General features: G+C 36.7%; 1 protein-coding gene across 1 annotated transcript in view; it reads left to right on the top strand.

Moving 5' to 3' along the window:
• The window catches only part of LOC122813744 (serine protease 27-like), a 248,610-nt gene that overhangs the window by 139,368 nt on the left and 86,952 nt on the right, over nucleotides 1-22,290 (top strand). The gene's annotated exons all lie outside the window — the stretch shown is intronic.

Genomic DNA, 22,290 nt, shown 5'->3' with positions numbered 1-22,290 from the left:
TCATGCCCATATCATGCCCCCAGTCATAGCTTTTTAAGTGTAAAGAGTCTTAACACACTTTCAGGTATACTATCATTACATTTTCTGGTTTTCAGTGGCACAGTCCTGTTTCTGGCATAACATGTCTCCATGATTTGTGGTTGCAAGCTGAAGGGACACAAGTTTTGAAAAATTAGTCACGTTATGCCAAGTTAAATTTATGTCACTAAGATCTTTTTTAATTGTAACCTATGATGCAGGGATTGCAGTCATGGGAATCCCTGCCCTAGAATGATGAGGTATATGCAAACACACCGAGCAGTTTGTCGCATTTAGGTTCACAGCATGTTGTCGAAGAACCAGCAGGAAACTATTTTCTCTCGACCAGTTTACAAAAGGAAACGGCAATAAAAATAGAGCAAAAGTACCTGCTGTCACAGGATTCATCATGAATTGCTGTTTGAGTTGATTTTTTCTTTAGTTCTTTACTGGGACAGATGATTCGTCCTTCGCACCTCGATCTTTCTTCACTGGCAGCGGTGATTCATTTGGGACCCACACCTCGATCTTTCTTCACTGGCTATAGTGATTTGTCTGGGACCCCCACATGGCTGGTCTTTTTACAGTGAGAAGAGTGAATCCATGTTGGTAGTCCAGTGCAGTGTATAGCAATCAGGGTCGTTAACAACACCTGGAAAGGACCTTTCCACCTCGGGCTCAAAAAGTTATTTTTTTAAGGTTTTCCCATAAACTCAATCACCTGGCTGCAATTGGTGACAGGTCTGGTCAGAAGGTTGAGAAAGAGCTTTTCATACAGTTCTATGATGTTGTTCCTTCGGCTTTTCCCAGTTAGGGGTCGCCACAGCTGAACTCCGGTCCGCTAATGATTGGCAGTAGATTTTCATGGTGCCAAGGTGCCAGCTCGATGCCCAACCTTCAACGAAGGCTTGCCCATTCACGCATGTCTTTTGAATGCCACTTGACCACAGGGAGGACATGCAGACTCCACACAGATGGCTCTCCAGCCGAGAATTGAATGGGAGAACCTCTTGCTGTGAGGCGACAATGCTACCGCTACACCACCGCGGCTTCATACAGTTCTATGATATTGCTGCAAAAGACTGATAAGATTTTTACAGTAGGCCAATATAACATCATCTGTTAGAGTTAATTCTTCATTTGACACAGGGGGACCAGCTGGAAGGACCATGGTTCTCCCCATTAATATCTCATAGGGAGTCAATTTTCTTGTAGTATTTAATGTACTTTAAATGCTCATTAACACTAAGGGAAGTGCCTTAGACCATTTGAGGTTTGTTTTAGCACAAATCTTTGAAATCTTACACTAAGGGAAGTGCCTTAGACCATTTGAGGTTTGTTTTAGCACAAATCTTTGAAATCTTATTCTTAAGGGAAGTAGTAACCCTCTCTACTGATTCAGATGATTGTGGATGGTTGGGACAGTCAAGACTCAACTTAGTATTAAAAAGTTTGCATAGTTCCTTTATCTGAGAATTGTTAAAAGGGGTTGTTCCCTGGTCACTATTAATAATACAAGGTACACCAAATCTAGAAATAAAATCATACATAAGTTTTGTTACAGCAGTTGTTACATTGGTACTATGACATGGGTAAACATTCACCCATGCAGAAAGCATGTACACCACCACCAGGATATATTGTAAATTATGTACTTTAAGCATCTGGACAAAGTCCAGCTGCACATTAACAAAAGGTCTCCAAGGTGGTGATAAACATGCAGCCTTAATGTCTGCATTTTTGGTAACATTGTACTCTATGCATGTTGCACAGTTATTAACATACTGAAGTATCAAAGAGGAGACATGAAGGCCATGCCAACTTTGAGTAATTTGATTAAACAAAGCTGTCTTACCTGCATGAGCCGGTAAATGATATGCACTTACCAGGTAAGGTAGCAAGGAGGCAGGCACCACCAGCTGGCTGTGTGAATGTCGCCATAGTCAATCAGCGGATTTGTTGCATCCATCCTTGAGCCACCTCTGAACTTTTCCCTGTGATACTTCAGCTTGGAAAACTGACACTTTTTTTTAAATCAAATACAAAATCATTGTTAGAGTTTTGCAGTAGCATCATATGTAAGTTTGCAGACTATCTTTTTACAACTTGTTTAGCAGTTTGATCTGCCAAATTATTTCCTTTTGCAATACTATCTACACCCTTCTGATGGGCACTACATTTAATTATGACCAGCTTTCTAGGTAGTAGAAGAGCCTCTAATAAATCATTCACATGCATGGAATTTTTAATTTTAGTACCTAATGAAGTTAAGAAACTTTCTGTTTCCAGAGTTGCTCAAAGTCATGTACTACTCCAAAGGCATAATAACTATATGTATAAATGCTGGCACTTTGTCCTTGGCTAATTTACAAGCTCTTTCCAGAGCCACTAAGTCAGCTATTTGTGCAGAATGAACACCCTCTAATCTTTGTTGAAGCTATACTTCATTTTCAGTACAAACAGCTATCCCTCCTGTTAAATGTCCTTTTTGATTTCTTCCATAGGAACCATCCACAAATATGTTCAATTCAGCTTTGCGTATAGGTGTGTCCTTTAAGTCATTTTTAGGAGAAAGCAGATATTTAGTCACACACACACAATCATGCTCTTCACCATCTTCAATAGTAGGTAATAAAGATGCAAGATTTAGGACAGAAGAGCATACTAGAGAAATAGATGGATTTGAAAGCAATGTGTTCTTATATTTAGTTAGACGTGCAGTCAAGAGTGGTTGAGTTTTCATTCTAACTAAAAGAGATAATACAGAATAGGGGATAGCCACTGTAAGATCATGCCTGAGCACCAATGTTGTACAAAATTGACTACAATGGTGGCAGCTGCAAGTGTCCTTAGGCATAGTGGAAGTCCCTTTGCAACAGAATCAAGTGCTGTACTATAATAAGCTAGTGGACAGTAGTTGTTCCCATGTTTCTGTGCAAGCACTCCCTGAGCAAATCCATTTCTTTCATGACAAAGTAAAATGAAAGTCTTTTCATAATCTGGTAACCCAAAAGCTGTGGCAGTAGCTAAAGCTTGCTTTAAATTTTGAAATGAATGTTCTTTTTTACTATTCTAAGGGAGGGACTCTGGTGTATCTTGTTTCAAAAGATTTGTCAAAAGCTTAGCAATTTCTGCATAATTAGAAATCCGCTGTCTGCAACACCCAGTCATACCTAAGAAAGATCTAATCTGATGCTGAGTAGTTGGATTTGATGCCTTAGCTATTTCCTCAGTACGAGATGGTAATACCTATTTGCTACCCTGAGATATCAAATGATCGAGATAATGTACCCGAGGTGACCATAGCTGCAAATTTTTTTCTCTATACCTTATGTCCTTCTTCTGCAAGAATAGTCGGAAGATGTAGGGTATCCTGCTGACATTGCTAAAAATAGTCAAATGCTATTAGTAAATCATCTACCTATTGTACTAACACAGACCCACCTAGAAATGTCACATTTTTTCAAATCTTTTTTTAGAATTTGAGAAAATAGAAGAAGATTCAGTGCATCCTTGTGGTAACCATGTCCATGTATACTGCTGTCCCTGACAAGTAAAGGCAAACACTTTCAGGGTGGATAAGTATAGAAAAGAATGCTGAACAGAGATCTATTACAGGGAAGCATTTCACTGTAGGTGGTATGCAACTAAGTATCCCTACTGGATTTGGATCCACAGGAAGTCAGTAATACTGCAATGTTCACAGCCCTCATATCTTGCAGAAACCTATAAGTATCCTTTCCTGGCTTTTTCACTGGGAGGATAAGAGTATTGCAAGTACTTTTAGGTGGCTCTATTACTCCTTGCTGTATCAAGGACTGAATTAGAGGTTTGATTCCCTACTCTGCTTCTGGTTTCAGTGGCTACTGCAGAACTCTAGGAAGAGGCTTTGATGGATTTAATTTTATTTTTACTGGTTCTGCAGATTTTAATATACCTACTTCATTAGCATGTTTAGCCCGTAAGTTAGCAGGTACCTCCTGCAGCAGTTATTCAATTGTCTGTTGTTGTTATTTTTCTTTCAGCTTTTCCCGGTTAGGGTTCGCCACAGCGGAACACTGGTCTGCTAATGATTGGCAGTCGATATTTACAGTGCCAAAGTGCCAGCCCGACGCCCAACCTTCAATGAAGGCACGCCCATTCACGCATGTCTTGCGAACGCCACTCGACTGTGGGGAGGGCGTGCAGACTCCACACAGAAGGCACTCCAGCTGAGAATCGAATGGGAGAACCTCTTGCTGTGAGGCGACAACGCTACCGCTGCACCACCGTGGTTAGTTATTCAGTTGTCTGTATGCCTTCAAAAGGCTGTTTCTCAGCTTCTGCTAAGACCACTAATACTTCTCCCTCTGATTCTGTTGCAAAATCCAGATACAACCTTTTGGTGTACAGTAAATAGTACAACCCAGTGTGCATAACATGTCTCTCCCTAGCAGATTTACTGGTGCAGTACTACTCATAAGAAAGGAATGCCTTTTTTTAATCGAACCTAAAGAAATAGGTATAGGTTCTGAATCAAGATACATAACAGTAGCATTTGTTACTCTAACTGCTTTTAGTTTATGTTTTGATACTAGTATCTGACTATCTGAAGTAACTTTTAATACAGACATAGTGGCGCCAGTGCCCACCAGGAAAGGAATTTTCTTTGAATTTATTTCTACCTTAACATAGGGTTCCTTTTGATCTATTGGCAATAAAGGATCAAAATCTTTCTGTCCCATTTTCCTGACATAGTCAGTACAGTTATTCCTGACTCCTCCCAATGTGAGGAGGTGGTGGAAGAAATGCAGCATTATTATAATTTGGCTTCCATTCAGCCCAGGTATCTTGGACTCTCTGCATCTGCCTGTGTGGGCATTTTTCTCTCCAATGTCCTGTTTCTCCACAATTGAAGCAAGAATCATTAGATGAGGCAGGAGGGTCACTTTCAGCTCGTTGCTGCCAACCAGCTGCACTTTGTTCCCCTAGGCTGGCACACTTACTAAATCCCCTAGCAATTCTTCACCCCCTCCCACTTTCCCTACCTCTGTCCTGTCCCCTTGGGGCTTCTAACTGCCTTATCTGCAAAGGTAACAGCTTATCCTCAGTATCCTTTCTCTGTTTCTCCTGATACTCACTACAGTGATTTGCAGCACTTAATAAAGACTCCAAGCCCTTTCCCTACCAGTCTATAATAACTTGCTTTTTTAAAATTTTGTACAGGGGCTTGTAGACCGTGCACAAAAGCTGCTGAAATCACTGGCTTAGCTTGTTCTTCTGGATCTGATATCCCTGAATGACTAGCAAGCACTGGTTTAAGATGAGTCAAGTGGTCAGCAGGGGCTTTCCCTTTATTTTGCTTACATGCCTGTATCTTAGACCACTCAGTCCTAACTTGACACACTTCTGTAATTTTAGTTAACAGTGCTGTCCTTTTATCTATTAGTGCATTCCCTGTGAGAGTAAAATCTGTTATTTCAGCATTTTCAAGTAACTGTTGTCTTATTTCATCTGAAGTAACTACCCTACGCAGCTGATTTAAATCTATCAAGGTAGGATTGTAACATTCTATTATAGTTTTTTATTTCTCCTTATACCTTAAGAGATCTTCTCTAATATTTGGAAATCTTTTAGACATAGTATGCACATCAACAGGGGTCCAAGGACGATGAACAAGTGCTCTATTATTAGCCCCCAGAAGTTTCCTAAGAGGTGCCAAAAAATCCTCTCCAAAGGCCATAACCTCCTGTCCTACCCTATCATGTGAGTGTGTGTGCGTGATGAGCAACAGGAGTGTCAAATACTAATGCCCTTGGAGACGTAGAAGCTATTTGAGAAGGATAGGAAGAAGAACCTCCCTCAACTGTAGATGCCTGTTTGGAAGATGAAGGTTGAACAGGGGAACTAGTCTGAGATGTAACAGTACCACACTGATTTGGTGTCCAATGTACAATTGATCAAAATGTAGGGGTCTGGGAAACAGCAGAGTCTTGTACAGGAGCTACCCCTACCGGTACATATGGGGGTGTGGGTGCAGTATCTGTTGGAGGATCATTATCCTCTTCAGAAGTTTCTTCTTTTTGGCCATCCTCAGTTTGTTTCAAACCTACTAAGACAGGATAAAGGGGTTGCTTTTTACTGGTCTGTACTCCCTTCTTAACCTCTCTTATTTGTTGTAGCAACTTTTTAATTGCATCCTGTAACCCCCTTACTGCTGACTCTTTTTCCCTTTTAAGAGCTTCAGTATACCAAAAATACTGACATTTGTTCCCAACTTACTTTGTTTTTCTTTTCTTTCAAAATATCCTGCAATTTCATTAATTTATCCTTATCATAAGTTTCATTTAATGGAAATACTCCACCAGATCAATTTTTAGTAAGCTGAAACCACTTATTCAAATACTTACAAGTTACTTTACCATAACTGTGATACATAAAATATGCAGGTGTTCTCTTTTTCAGGAATTTGATCCTGCTTGCTTATCTTTGTTCCCATTTTTCACTGTTAAGACTTACCTTATAGATCCTGGATCTTGTTAATTCTGAAGAAAGAAATAACTACATCAGTCCACACAACATTCAGGGAGGGAAGGGGAGGGATTCTGTTGTCATGCAATGATAGAGGAAAGGTTTCGATCAGGTTTTTCCCACAGCACCCCCTTGCTTTCATCCTGTTACAAGCTCATAATTTAGAGCACCAGCATTGCGATCAGGATAACAGGGTGGATAGGTACTCTGTCCAGAACTGTCCACTGTTTTGGACCCCCTGAGGGTACTTTCACACAGTCACACCTACGTCCCAACATGCTATAAACTCATGAACTTGATTTAACAACACACATACCTACATCCCAACATGCTATAGGATCATGAATTTGATTTAACTTTGCACACACACCTACTTCCCAAGATGCTATATGCTCATGAATTTGATTTAACTTTGCACACACACCTATGTTCCAACATGCTATAGGCTCATGACTTTGATTTAGCTTTACTTTTAACTTTTCTTTTTTCTCTCTCTCTCTCTTTAGTTGTATATTACACAACAACAAAAACATTAGTCATACATTAAACAACACAAAGCGACAGTCATACCTCTTACCTTTATGTCCTGAGGGTACTGCCTTCGACACAAGGTGCTTCCTTGTTTTAAATTCCCATTTTGTTGCATGCACATGAACATTAATAAACTTTTCCTTATTTCCTGTAGGGTCCTGCCACTATTACTTTACATATACCTAACAAGCAAACTCAGTCATTCAACAAAACGGTAAACACCATATACTTAATAAGCAAACTCAGTCATTCAACAAAACGGTAAACACCATATACTTAATAAGCAAACTCAGTCATTCAACAAAACGGTAAACACCATATACCTAACAAGCAAACTCAGTCATTCAACAAAACGGTAAACACCATATACTTAATAAGCAAACTCAGTCATTCAACAAAACGGTAAACACCATATACTTAATAAGCAAACTCAGTCATTCAACAAAACGGTAAACACCATATACTTAATAAGCAAACTCAGTCATTCAACAAAACGGTAAACACCATATACTTAATAAGCAAACTCAGTAATTCAACAAAACGGTAAAAACCATATACTTAATAAGCAAACTCAGTCATTCAACAAAACAATCAGATCCTGCAGATAGACTAGTGGTGGACCGTAGCTGGGATAGCTACTAAAGTTCAAAAAAATGACACGGATATATGAAACTTGAATTATGTCACTGATAAAACAGAACGAAAAAAAGATGAAAAAACACTTCTTTTAAATCCACAGAAACCTCACTGCTTCGCCGAATTGGCAAGATGTTGAACTAAAGTGTAAACAAAAAGACTGTTACACACTGATGTTTAGCAGTTCAAAAGTAAAGTAGGACTAAATCTGTTTATATCCCAGGCATATACATTCCTATAACTCTTCCAAATGATGCAAAGTAACTTGAACACAACTCACAACAGTCTGTGTGGGGAGACCACAACAAGCATAAAAAGTACCTTAGAATGTTTGTAAAAGCTGATGAAATGTTGTAGAGCAAATGCCTGGTTGCTCAGGAAGTCCTGACTATCCGTTTAGCTTGTGGTAAAACCCAATCCAATACTTTGTAGTTAGAAAAACACAAGAAGCTTCCCTTGGCAAACTCAATAGTTCCAGACTTGCAGGAAGCAAATGAAGCACTAGAAACACTAGCACAATTGCTATGTAAACAAACTCAGAAGTTCCAAACTCATACACTGTTATACACTGATGTTTAGAAGTTCAAAAATAAAGTAGGACTAAATCTGTTTATATCCCAGGCATATACATTCCTGTAACTCTTCCAAATGATGCAAAGTAACTTGAACACAACTCACAACAGTCTGTGTGGGGAGACCACAACAACCATAAAAAGTACCTTAGAATGTTTGTAAAAGCTGATGAAATGTTGTAGAGCAAATGCCTGGTTGCTCAGGAAGTCCTGACTATCCGTTTAGCTTGTGGTAGAAAACCCAATCCAATACTTTGTAGTTAGAAAACACAAGAAGCTTCCCTTGGCAAACTCAATAGTTCCAGACTTGCAGGAAGCAAATGAAGCACTAGCACAATTGCTATGTAAACAAACTCAGAAGTTCCAAACTCATAGGAAGCAAAAAAGGCGCTGTAGACTGAAAATAAATCCTTTATTACAACGATAGCATTCCTTAAGCACTAGTTGAGCGCTTTCATCTGCACCATCGCAGACTTCATCAGAACTAGTGCAAAACATTTAATTAACTCATTTAAAAACAGTTTTTGGCGCCAAAACTTTGTTACTCAATTTAAAGAAACAGTACTCCATAACTTGGTTATGTCTGATTGGGAGAATGAATTCATTACCAACTGTGCATTCTCCAGCTACATCACCTTCTATGTAAGATTTCTGGACGATATATTCATTCTGTGGAAGGGACCCAACGAGACAATACCACAATTTATTGAATACATCAACGAAACTACCAATTTTTTGAAATTTACCTATTAAACAAATAACTCAGGTATTTCATATTTGGATGTGTTCATAGGTTCCAATGAGGAAGGTTTTACATCCAAGATACATAGAAAAAGCACATTCTCTAATGATTATCTATTTTTTGGAAGTGAACATCCACCACACATTTTCAAAAATATTATGAAGGGACAGTGCATTAGATGTGCTAGAATGTCATCAACTAGAGAATTCATGGAAGGAGAAATGGTTCTGTTAGCAGATTTATTTGAAAGGAGAGGATATCCCAGCAACATGATTAGTGACACCATTGAATTTGTCAAATCCCAATGGGGAATAAAATACAAACCACTGCTAGGTCTTGATAAAGAGATTAACGCCAACTTGCAGAAAGCAAATATGGGTAGAGTGTGTGTTCTGACCTATACCCCTCACAGCACCAAGATTAAGGACATTATAAAGAAATATTGGGACATTATCACAGTATCAGATGTCAACAAAATATACTGGGTGAGGAACCTAAGATAGTATACAAAACTGGTCCCAACATAAAAAGATTACTGGAACATTCCAAGTTAGGGAAAGGCAGAAACAATAATAAAGACAAGGTTTTCACCAGAAAGTGCGGAAGATGCAAACAATGTACACATATAAACACCAACAGTGATATTGTTTTGAATGACATTAATCACAGTAAAATTAGGAGCATAGGTGGAAATTGCAGCACCAAGCACATAGTATATTTAGCTCTGTGCAAAATGTCCAGCCTATTATATAGGCAAAACAGAAAGAGAGTTAAAGAAACGTATTTATGAGCATTATTATAAAATTAGGAAAATGGATAGTAAAAATGCCCTATACAGACACATCAAGGAATATGGTGAGGGACACACATTCTCCTTTATGATAATAGATGAGGTGAAGGAAATTCCTTTTGGAGGGGATTGGAAAACAAGACTGGCCTGTAAAGAAAGCAAGTGGCAGATTTTAACTGATTCCACCAGGAATCCAGGTATTAACGATTTTATAAGTATAAAACCATTTTTAATTCTTGATATATAATTTTTATGGCTGCAATATTTGATGAAATGTAAGTACACATAGTGAATTTAATTCATGTTTTAGTATTTCAATCACAATACCATATGAACAATTATTTTTAGTGACTTTTAAAATCAATATTTATAATTATATATACATTTGTATTTACTTTTGGTATGTATATACATAAATCACCTAGATTTATATGTTTTTTATATAGGTCCAATATTAGTTATGTTACAAATGGAGTACTGTTTCTTTAAATTGAGTAACAAAGTTTTGGCCAAAAACTGTTTTAAATGAGTTAATTAAATGTTTTGCACTAGTTCTGATGAAGTCTGCGATGGTGCAGATGAAAGCGCTCAACTAGTGCTTAAGGAATGCTATCGTTGTAATAAAGGATTTATTTTCAGTCTACAGCGCCTTTTTTGCTTCCTATGAGTTTGGAACTTCTGAGTTTGTTTACATAGCAATTGTGCTAGTGCTTCATTTGCTTCCTGCAAGTCTGGAACTATTGAGTTTGCCAAGGGAAGCTTCTTGTGTTTTCTAACTACAAAGTATTGGATTGGGTTTTACCACAAGCTAAACGGATAGTCAGGACTTCCTGAGCAACCAGGCATTTGCTCTACAACATTTCATCAGCTTTTACAAACATTCTAAGGTACTTTTTATGCTTGTTGTGGTCTCCCCACACAGACTGTTGTGAGTTGTGTTCAAGTTACTTTGCATCATTTGGAAGAGTTACAGGAATGTATATGCCTGGGATATAAACAGATTTAGTCCTACTTTACTTTTGAACTTCTAAACATCAGTGTATAACAGTGCATGAGTTTGGAACTTCTGAGTTTGTTTACATAGCAATTGTGCTAGTGCTTCTAGTGCTTCATTTGCTTCCTGCAAGTCTGGAACTATTGAGTTTGCCAAGGGAAGCTTCTTGTGTTTTTCTAACTACAAAGTATTGGATTGGGTTTTCTCTACCACAAGCTATACGGATAGTCAGGACTTCCTGAGCAACCAGGCATTTGCTCTACAACATTTCATCAGCTTTTACAAACATTCTAAGGTACTTTTTTATGCTTGTTGTGGTCTCCCCACACAGACTGTTGTGAGTTGTGTTCAAGTTACTTTGCATCATTTGGAAGAGTTATAGGAATGTATATGCCTGGGATATAAACAGATTTAGTCCTACTTTACTTTTGAACTGCTAAACATCAGTGTGTAACAGTCTTTTTGTTTACACTTTAGTTCAACATCTTGCCAATTCGGCGAGGCAGTGAGGTTTCTGTGGATTTAAAAGAAGTGTTTTTTCATCTTTTTTTCGTTCTGTTTTATCAGTGACATAATTCAAGTTTCATATATCCGTGTCATTTTTTTGAACTTTAGTAGCTATCCCAGCTACGGTCCACCACTAGTCTATCTGCAGGATCTGATTATATTTTATCAGTTGTTTGTTCTTGCACAACCTTATTCAACAAAACAAGTTATTCATTCATGTCACACCTTTTAACTACAATTACCTAAATGAAAAAAAAAATTATGAGACAGTACATATTCCCTAACATTCCCTACCTAAATTAATGCATGGGCAGCCTTATTTATATGCTGATTGCAGACTTCTGCATACAAAAAAATACATTTTGTCACTTCTATGTTCCAAATACAATGTAAAAAGAAGCTGCTGTTCTTAATAAGCAACTTCTTGTTGATAAATTGGAATAATGTTATTGTTGAATGTCAACTATAATTTGAAGGTTTAATGGTTTGGTTTATTTTGAGGATATTGTCTCATTTTTTATGTTTGACTTCTGTGTCTAGACTGTAAGTGCAAATAAAAGTGTACAAGTTTCCTTGAAACATGACTAGTCCAATTATAGACTGGAAAACTGGAGTGTACAGAAATGCAGTTTGATTTTACAGTCAATCAGTGATTTCTTTTCATTTTTCCCCCAGAATATTTGCAAGCGTCACTTGTTTCTTCAGAAAACAACAGGCTAGATATTTTCATTCTCCATACCCATTCCTTCCTTCACCTAATTTTACCCCCATCAGTAAAATTAGTGAGATGCCTGTCACCGTCTATCTCTTTCAGTCTTCCATATTGTTAATAGCCTGTATAGTATATCTATACAATTAAGTACACACTTAGTCAAAACAAATAAATGAAGGCAAGACAGGCATGGTGTAGAGTCAAGAGCAGCTTTAATGAGCTGAACTCAGATGGGGAAGTCACATGATATACAGACCCCATGTACTGCTAGCTCCCATTTAAAACATAGTTACTATGTCATCAGTATTATTATACACATGATCACATGTACTACATCAACTTTCTTTAAATTGAAAGATTTTGTAAATGTGTGTGTGTGTGTGTGTGTGTGTGTGTGTGTGTGTGTGTGTGTGTGTGTGTGTGTGTGTGTGTGTGTGTGTGTGTGTGTGTGTGTGTGTATATACAGTTTTATTTTTAAATGCAACACTTAACAACAATACTACATGTCATATGATGGTAACAATGCATTGAAGTTTCAGTTTCTGATACTGTGATGAAGAAAATAATCACTTTTTAACATTCACAAAGTCCACATACATTATGTACACTTCATATAATATATATCAGTTTCTTGGTTAGTCTTTTAAAGCTTGAGTACTGATTTGAACAGGATTGATCTTTTATTGTAACATTATTCTAAATACCAGATTATTGTAAAGTCATGCAGTGATAGGATCATGTATTTATTTATTTGTTAATTTGCTTACTTGCTTGTTTGAACAAAGCTAATACTTAAACAGTTCATACAAAGCACAGGACAGTTTAACCTTGAATGAATGGGTCTATATTATATTAGCGAATGCACTAATTTGTGAATGCTGTATAAACGACCCACAATACCTAAAAATACAACATGTCGAACACATGGATCAGCAATTATTTTTTCCAGGAAAAAAAATCTCTGATCCATAAAAAAAAAAAAATCCAAACAGAAAATTAAGTGACAGCAATACCCCCACACCCACCCTACCTAAATATACCAACTCCAAGATCGCATCACAGTGGAGGAAATGGCAAAGTCCAAAAAATGACCCAGTGATTTTTTTCCCTAGGAAAAATAATCACTGTTCCGTGCTTTGAGCATTTTGCCATTTCACGTAATCACACTCGACAAAACAGCATTCACAAATTTAAGCGTTTGCTTAAATAATAGGAACCTGAATGAATGAAGGTTTTTTTCAAGACTAGCCTGTTTAATTGTTGTCTATTTCTCTTGTATATCTGTACATTTAAACCTTGTACATCTGACCTCTGCTGCTCTTCTTCTCAAATCACCTTGGTAAATAAATTACTTTTCTGCACTTAGTCCCACACTCCACCCTTTTCCCTTTCAGCAGCTGTAATAGATATTTTTTGTTGTTCTGTCATGACAGAATTTCCATCGATGTTGGTTTTCTTTCAAAGAATCTATAGCATTTCTTTGATTTTACGGCACTAACAAAAATATGGCATAGGCATTTTGCCTTTGAGTCATCTTTTCCTAAGCATTTTTCCTGATGAAAGTCCCACAGTCAGCAACGGTGAGTTTCTATGCTTCTGAACTGAAATATAGCAATCTGAATTTTCAGAATTCTAACACTGTCTCATAAAATTTATTATACTCCGGAGAAAAATTTCTTTGCTTTGTAGATATGTTGGAAATGAGTTGGTATGCTTAAATTGTCACTGTTTCTTAAAAATACAAAATTCTTAGGTTCCTAGGTTCATAGGTATAAACTAGACTAACAACCACCGGGACCTTTATAAGCATAGTGAAGTATCCTAAATGCAGAGTGAAAGTTTATGTGTGCAGGGTCTATATTATATTTTCGAAATGGCATTACAGCAAATGCAGTTTCAACAACAAATATAGAGTGATATCTGGAAACAGCGAACCCCCAGGTCACCGATTTTTTTTCCCCAACAAGACACAGCACACCCTAACTAAATATATCAACTCTGAGATTGCACTACAGTGTGGTAAAGGGCAATGTCATGGCTCAGGCCAAGTGATTTCTTTGCCTAGGAAAGAAATCGCTGAACTGAGCTTTCGCTGTTTAGGGATTTTGCTCTATATTTTGCGTCGAAACAGCATTCACTGTAATGCCATTTTAACAATCTAATATAGATCTTTGTATCACAGAGTTTATTTTACGGGGTATATACTTTATCTTGCAAGTCTCTCTCCACATATTTCTCTTTTTCTCTCAGCATTTGTCCCTTCTTCTAGGTAAAGACACCTGGTACAAACTTTTATTAGTATATTGACTGTATCATACTGAATGTCATTTGTTTGTACAGTTTAAGATGTTTCATCCTTGCACCTGTACAATGTACCTTTTTCCAACTCATTTTTAGTTGATGTACAGTATAGAGAACAACTATCCTAGTTTTATCTTAATGTAAAATGTATAGTGCTCTGCGTCTGTAACTGAATTTGCACTTTATTAGTATGTATTATACATGGAGCTTGTAAAATAATCAAAAAATATGTAAGCAAGGAATTGTGAACCATTATCTGGTAACACTTAAGTATATCATATCTAACAAAGACAGGCTTCAATATTGTGGTGACACTATGACTATCTGTTTCATGCAATCCTACTTCCTTTGAGTACCTTGAATGTTACTCAACACAGTACCTTTATACTGAAACAAATGTACTCCTACTTTAATCCAGTCTGGTATTTCACGAGGCAATCTCCATTCTCTGATTTTTTTCCTGAAGGTTTTACATATTTCATATCTTTCCACCATGTGCTCCATCTGCCAATAAAGAACCTCACATGTTTTTTCCTTACACCTAGTTTTCCCTAGGTGATTCATGAATCTTCTGAAATATAATGTCACAGAGTTTAGTAGGAGCACCAGTCTTGTCTTCCTTGGGCATTAAGCTTGTACACATGAAAGCTTTTTACAGTATGAGAAACATACTCTTATGTATAGGTGCACTGACTAAAATTAACACTGCATTTCTCTTTTTATTTATTTACATATGCAGATCTGTATGTATGTAGTTATTGTAATATGCAGCTATTTATTTACGCGTGCAGATCTGTATGTATGTAGTTATTGTAATATGCAGCTATTTATTTACGTGTGCAGATCTGAATGTATGTAGTTATTGTAATATGCAGCTATTTATTTACGCGTGCAGATCTGTATGTATGTAGTTATTGTAATATGCAGCTATTTATTTACGCGTGCAGATCTGTATGTATGTATGTAGTTATTGTAATATGCAGCTATTTATTTACATATGCAGATCTGTATGCATGTAGTTATTGTAATATGCAGCTATTTATTTACGTGTGCAGATCTGTATGTATGTAGTTATTGTAATATGCAGCTATTTATTTACATGTGCAGATCTGTATGTATGCAGTTATTGTAATATGCAGCTATTTATTTACGTGTGCAGATCTGTATGTATGTAGTTATTGTAATATGCAGCTATTTATTTACGTGTGCAGATCTGTATGTATGTAGTTATTGTAATATGCAGCTATTTATTTACGTGTGCAGATCTGTATGCATGTAATTATTGTAATATGCAGCTATTTATTTACGTGTGCAGATCTGTATGCATGTAGTTATTGTAATATGCAGCTATTTATTTACGCGTGCAGATCTGTATGCATGTAGTTATTGTAATATGCAGCTATTTATTTACGCGTGCAGATCTGTATGTATGTAGTTATTGTAATATGCAGCTATTTATTTACGTGCGCAGATCTGTATGTATGTAGTTATTGTAATATGCAGCTATTTATTTACGTGTGCAGATCTGTATGTATGTAGTTATTGTAATATGCAGCTATTTATTTACGTGTGCAGATCTGTATGTATGTAGTTATTGTAATATGCAGCTATTTATTTACATGTGCAGATCTGTATGTATGCAGTTATTGTAATATGCAGCTATTTATTTACGTGTGCAGATCTGTATGTATGTAGTTATTGTAATATGCAGCTATTTATTTACGTGTGCAGATCTGTATGTATGTAGTTATTGTAATATGCAGCTATTTATTTACGTGTGCAGATCTGTATGCATGTAATTATTGTAATATGCAGCTATTTATTTACGTGTGCAGATCTGTATGCATGTAGTTATTGTAATATGCAGCTATTTATTTACGTGTGCAGATCTGTATGCATGTAGTTATTGTAATATGCAGCTATTTATTTACGCGTGCAGATCTGTATGCATGTAGTTATTGTAATATGCAGCTATTTATTTACGCGTGCAGATCTGTATGTATGTAGTTATTGTAATATGCAGCTATTTATTTACGTGCGCAGATCTGTATGTATGTAGTTATTGTAATATGCAGCTATTTATTTACGTGCGCAGATCTGTATGTATGTAGTTATTGTAATATGCAGCTATTTATTTACGTGCGCAGATCTGTATGTATGTAGTTATTGTAATATGCAGCTATTTATTTACGCGTGCAGATCTGTATGTATGTAGTTATTGTAATATGCAGCTATTTATTTACGCGTGCAGATCTGTATGTATGTAGTTATTGTAATATGCAGCTATTTATTTACGCGTGCAGATCTGTATGTATGTAGTTATTGTAATATGCAGCTATTTATTTACGCATGCAGATCTGTATGTATGTAGTTATTGTAATGTGCAACTATTTATTTACGTGTGCAGATCTGTATATATGTAGTTATTGTAATGTGCAGCTATTTATTTACGTGTGCAGATCTGTATGTATGTAGTTATTGTAATATGCAGCTATTTATTTACGTGTGCAGATCTGTATGTATGTAGTTATTGTAATGTGCAGCTATTTATTTACGTGTGCAGATCTGTATGTATGTAGTTATTGTAATGTGCAGCTATTTATTTACGTGTGCAGATCTGTATGTATGTAGTTATTGTAATATGCAGCTATTTATTTACGTGTGCAGATCTGTATGTATGTAGTTATTGTAATATGCAGCTATTTATTTACGCGTGCAGATCTGAATGTATGTAGTTATTGTAATATGCAGCTATTTATTTACGCGTGCAGATCTGTATGTATGTAGTTATTGTAATATGCAGCTATTTATTTACGCGTGCAGATCTGTATGTATGTAGTTATTGTAATATGCAGCTATGATGTATGTAGTTATTGTAATATGCAACTATTTATTTACGTGTGCAGATCTGTATGTATGTAGTTATTGTAATATGCAGCTATTTATTTATGCGTGCAGATCTGTATGTATGTAGTTATTGTAATATGCAGCTCTTTATTTACGTGTGCAGATCTGTATGTATGTAGTTGTTGTAATATGCAGCTATTTATTTACATATGCAGATCTGTATGTATGTAGTTATTGTAATATGCAGCTATTTATTTACGCGTGCAGATCTGTATGTATGTAGTTATTGTAATATCCAGCTATTTATTTACATATGCAGATCTGTATGTATGTAGTTATTGTAATATGCAGCTATTTATTTACGCGTGCATGCATTTCTTGACTGGGATAAAATACTAATTCAAGTGGATCATTTTAAGGCTCAACCTGGGATTTACAACCAGATATAAAAAGGACAAAGGGTACTATAATAACATATTTATTTAATTTAAGAAAATAGTAATAGTCAACAATACAAAAAACAATTGTAGGATTAATTACTGCAAGGATGGTAGTTGGTTGCTAAACATCTTAAAGTAGGAATATATAGAACTGCAAAGTTTTAGTCATTCCTGTTCTATATAGAGGATTATGATTGGGTCTCCAATTGAGTATATTATGTGTTTGAGACATGGATACCAAGAAATTCACCACAAGAGCAAAGCTCGAGAGATGAATGTTGGCATCCATGTCAAGAACATATAATAGTTTGTTACGATCTGTGATCCAGTCATAATTCTTTGTAGTGCATTTAGATTTACCTGCTGCATGTACTACTGATTAGTAAAAAGTAAGATTTAAAAGCAAACAAAAAAAAAAACTAACAGCCAATGAAAATCAAAAGAAAACATGCTTATCTAGATCTATCTCATTATGTTCACTTTGTTTCAAATATCCAGCTAAATGTGCGTATTTTTTCACACTTTTGTAGTTATTTATTAGTCAATTTGTGCCTGCATGGTACAGTGGTAGGGGTATGTGGGCCCAAACTATTGGGGGGAGGGGATAATACAATGGCTAAGTTCTTTATTTCATATAGGCTAGGTACAGTTTTTGATTCTGACCTCTTGCTATTTATTGGCCATGCTGGTAATAGTCTTCAGACTGCTAGCTTAGTATTTACCTATAAGAATCTCTTGTTGGTCCAACAGCAGATATACAAGCAGAGTATGTTGAAGGTCTTGGGTTCAAGCCCCAAATGGGATTTAATATTGTCATTTAAGAGATGACATAATGGTTAATATGTTCACCTCATAAATACAAGGTACAGACTTTTATGCTTATCTTTGGGACAAACAATTTGGCTAGGCTAAAAATGTCTCAGAAGGGCAGATAGTCAAGTACTAAACTATGAGTCTATGAACCTATGACATGAAGCCGTTTCATGTACTGTTGCTGCTGTTTCCTGGCCAGTCATGTCTGGTTTTAGTGCCAGGCATAATCTTAACAGCACACTAGGGGGGGCTTAACAATTGTTAAACACCCTTGTAAGCGTTGTTAAGGTCAGGTCTAGTGCTAGAGTAGCACTAAACAAGGAAGTTGTTGTCCCTTCCCTTCCCTTCCCTCCACACTAGGAACCACACCAAACTCAGAAAACTTCAAAACCCAACTATTCAAACACCTGTCCACTAAATGAAAATGTACCTGCCTTCACCCAGCCTAATCCAAGGGGGGTTCTCGCTCTGGTTCCCAAGCTCTACAACTCTCATAGTTATCTTCCTATGAGCCTATCTAAGCTCTCAACAATTTCTATAGCTTCTCTCTAAGCTCTCACCTCCTACAGCTACCCTCACACAGCCCAACCTTGTGAATATTGTAAATAGCATTCTACTGTTGATGTGTGTATTTAAAGCGTATTTACATTTTCTTAAAAGGTTTGTATGTAAACTATTTCCACACCTAACCCATATCTGTTTTCCTCAAATGAAACTGTGGGATCCCTACCTTCAAGCTTAATGACTTTGTTAACTATGCATGATATTGAATGCATTTATGAGTAACTATTCTACATAAGATCTTTAATATTAACTATCATTTGTATCTAAATTGTATAATGCATCTTGGAGCTTTTCTCCCCGAGCCTCCACTGAAAATGTGTCAATTCGTCCCAGTGGACTTCCCCGGTAATCAAATTGCAAATAAATAAATAATAAATAAATAAAGTTGTTTAATTGTTTTTGGAGCATAATCATGGTGCTCCATGCACTACACAGATATTAAAGTTATTTCACTGTCTTTGGAGTGTAACCATGGTGCTTCATGCACTACACAGATATTAAAGTTATTTCAGTGTTTTTGGAGCATAATCACAGCGCTCCATGCACTACACTGATATTAAAGTTATTCCATTGTTTTTGGAGTGTAATCATGGTGCTTCATGCACTACACAGATAGTAAAGTTATTTCATTATTTTTGGAGCATAATCACGGCGCTGCATGCACTACACTGATATTAAAATGATTGCATTGTTTTTGGAGCATAATCACTGCGCTCCATGCACTACACATATTAAAATTATTGCATTGTTTTTGGAGCATAATCACGGCGCTGCATGCACTACACAGATAGTAAAGTTATTTCATGTTTTCGGAGTGTAATCATGGTGCTGCATGCACTACACAGATATTAGAGTTACTTCATTGTTTTTGAAGTGTAACCACAGTGCTCCATGCACTACACAGACATTAAAGTTATTTCATTATTTTTGGAGCATAATCACTGTGCTGCATGCACTACACAGATTTTAGCACTTTTCGTTTCTTAGTGGTTGTAGACAATTGTGAAATACTTCACAGAGCTTTCAGTTGTTTTTCTAATAAGGCTGCTTTGTATTTTTTTTTTTCAAATAAACTCTGCTATGTGCATCAGCTGTATGCATATTTTTGCTAGATTTATGCCATACTTGTAGGTTATATTACTGTGAGCTTAACAACATTCCACTCTCAGTAGTGCCTTATGAAGAGACTTTTCTAAAATTCTCTGTTTCTTTTGCAACTATATAAATATGTGTGGGTGTGTGTGTGTGTAAAATCATGGTACTTTTGGCAATCTAAAACTGTGTTGAGCATTTATTTCCTTGTTAGGGCACAGCACATCTGAGCAACGTTCAAAGCCGTTGACCCATATGTGACTTGTCAACCTTACTTCAGTAATATTGTTCACAGCTCTTGCTGGCTAGCATTTATCTGAAGTGTGTTTCATTGTGAAACATCCTAAAACTTCATATTGGAAGACTTAGTAACCAGCATTGCTAGTATTTCAGATTTATTTTTTAATTTCTGATCAGAGCCATGCAGTATTATGATCTGGTAATTTTCTGAGTCTCATTGTTGTATCAGATAAGTCTGGAATGAACTGAGAAAAATATTGCAAAATATCAAGTTGTCACATAAGGGATGACTTGTCATTTTTGTATTCATTATGACATTGACTTCATCAGTGTCTGATTTGTGACTGGAGCATTGCTAACCCAAATTAGTTATATGCCTTCCCTGGTGCCTTTTGATGGCATTGAAATATCATAATAGAGCAATTCAAAGACACGCTCTACCACTCTGGGGATTGTAGTAACAGAAATGTACTGCATCCACTGATGTTTATGTTGAGTGGGGTAGTTAATGCCACTCCAGTTAGGTACTGCAAAGCCATTTGTGTGTGTGTGTGTGTGGGTGTGGGTGTGTGGGTGTGTGTGTGTATGCATGTGTGTCAGTGTGTGTGAGTGTGTAATAGCATGTTTGGACCTGCATCAGTGTTTGTGTCTGTTTATGTACATGTGAGTCAGTATGTACATGTATGTGTGTGTGATAGTATGTTTGGAGCAGTGACAGTGTGTGTGTGTGTGTGTGTCTGTGTGTGTGTGTGTGTGTGTGTATGCATATGTGTCAGTGTGTGGGAGTGTGTAATAGCATGTTTGGGCCAACATCAGTGTTTGTGTCTGTTTATGTACGTTAGTATGTATATATATGTGTGTGTGTGTGATAGTATGTTTGGAGCAGTGTCAGTGAGTGTGTGTGTGTGTGTGTGTGTGTGTGTGTGTGTGTGTGTATGTTTGTGTGTATGTACATGTGAGTAAGCATCTGGATGTGTTCATGTGAGTGTGTCTATGTGTGTCAGCATGTTGTGACCGTGTTTGTATGTGCGTGTGCAACAATTTTGCATGAGCTGGAAGGAGGAACACTAATGTGGCTGCTTTTAACTGTGATGTGTTCATTTCAGAAACATGCTAATAAGATGCTAATGACATTTTGCTCTATGTGGCTTTTGCATTTTTCTGAATCCCTTTTTTTGCCATAGCACTAGTAGACCTCACCAGTGAAGCTCTAATAGTATTATAGTAATAATTTCTCTAAATTTTACCAATAGCTTTTTCTCTGTATTTCATCTCAGTCATATAGATATCAGTTGCCTCATTAACCCTTTTATGTCTAGCAAAAATAAATGCCTTACATCTGGAAGATTCTTCTTTCTCTCATACATGCTAAAAATCTTTCTGTCAGAATCCATCATCTTGTCTCTTTCTTGATAATACTGATACCAGGGGCTGAGGTTTATTAAGCTCCATGGTCAAGTTATCACCAAATGAAATTCAAACACGCAGGGTGTACATACTGCTATTGTAGAGAATGTGTGCTGTTATAATGCACACTCATACATACACACACACACGCACACACACGCACACACACACTCATACACACACACACGCACACACACACTCATACACACACACACACACACACGCATACACACACACGCACACACACACACACACACACACGCATACTAACGCGCACGCACGCACACGCACGCACACGCACACACACACACACACACACACACACACACACACACGCACCAGCAGGGATGTACCCAGAATTTTAAAACTGCTATGTTTTTGGTCAGCAGACCTGTTTTTAATTTCAGAAATAAAGTAGCAAACAGTCTGGGGAAAAGAAAAGTCATAGCTAACCATTAGCCATGGTAAATAAACAATGAATTTTTTGATTCAGAGTCTGTATATAGTGCCCATAATGGAAATAAAACAAATTTTCACACTGAATGTTGTTAATTCTTTCAGAGTTTTTCAGATC

Source organism: Protopterus annectens, chromosome 10.part0 (genome assembly GCF_019279795.1).
Source record: "Protopterus annectens isolate FY-2018-M chromosome 10.part0, PAN1.0, whole genome shotgun sequence".
NCBI classification, from domain to species: Eukaryota; Metazoa; Chordata; order Ceratodontiformes; family Protopteridae; genus Protopterus; species Protopterus annectens.
Note: the sequence above shows the minus strand (reverse complement) of the source record. Positions and strands in the feature narration are given on the sequence as shown.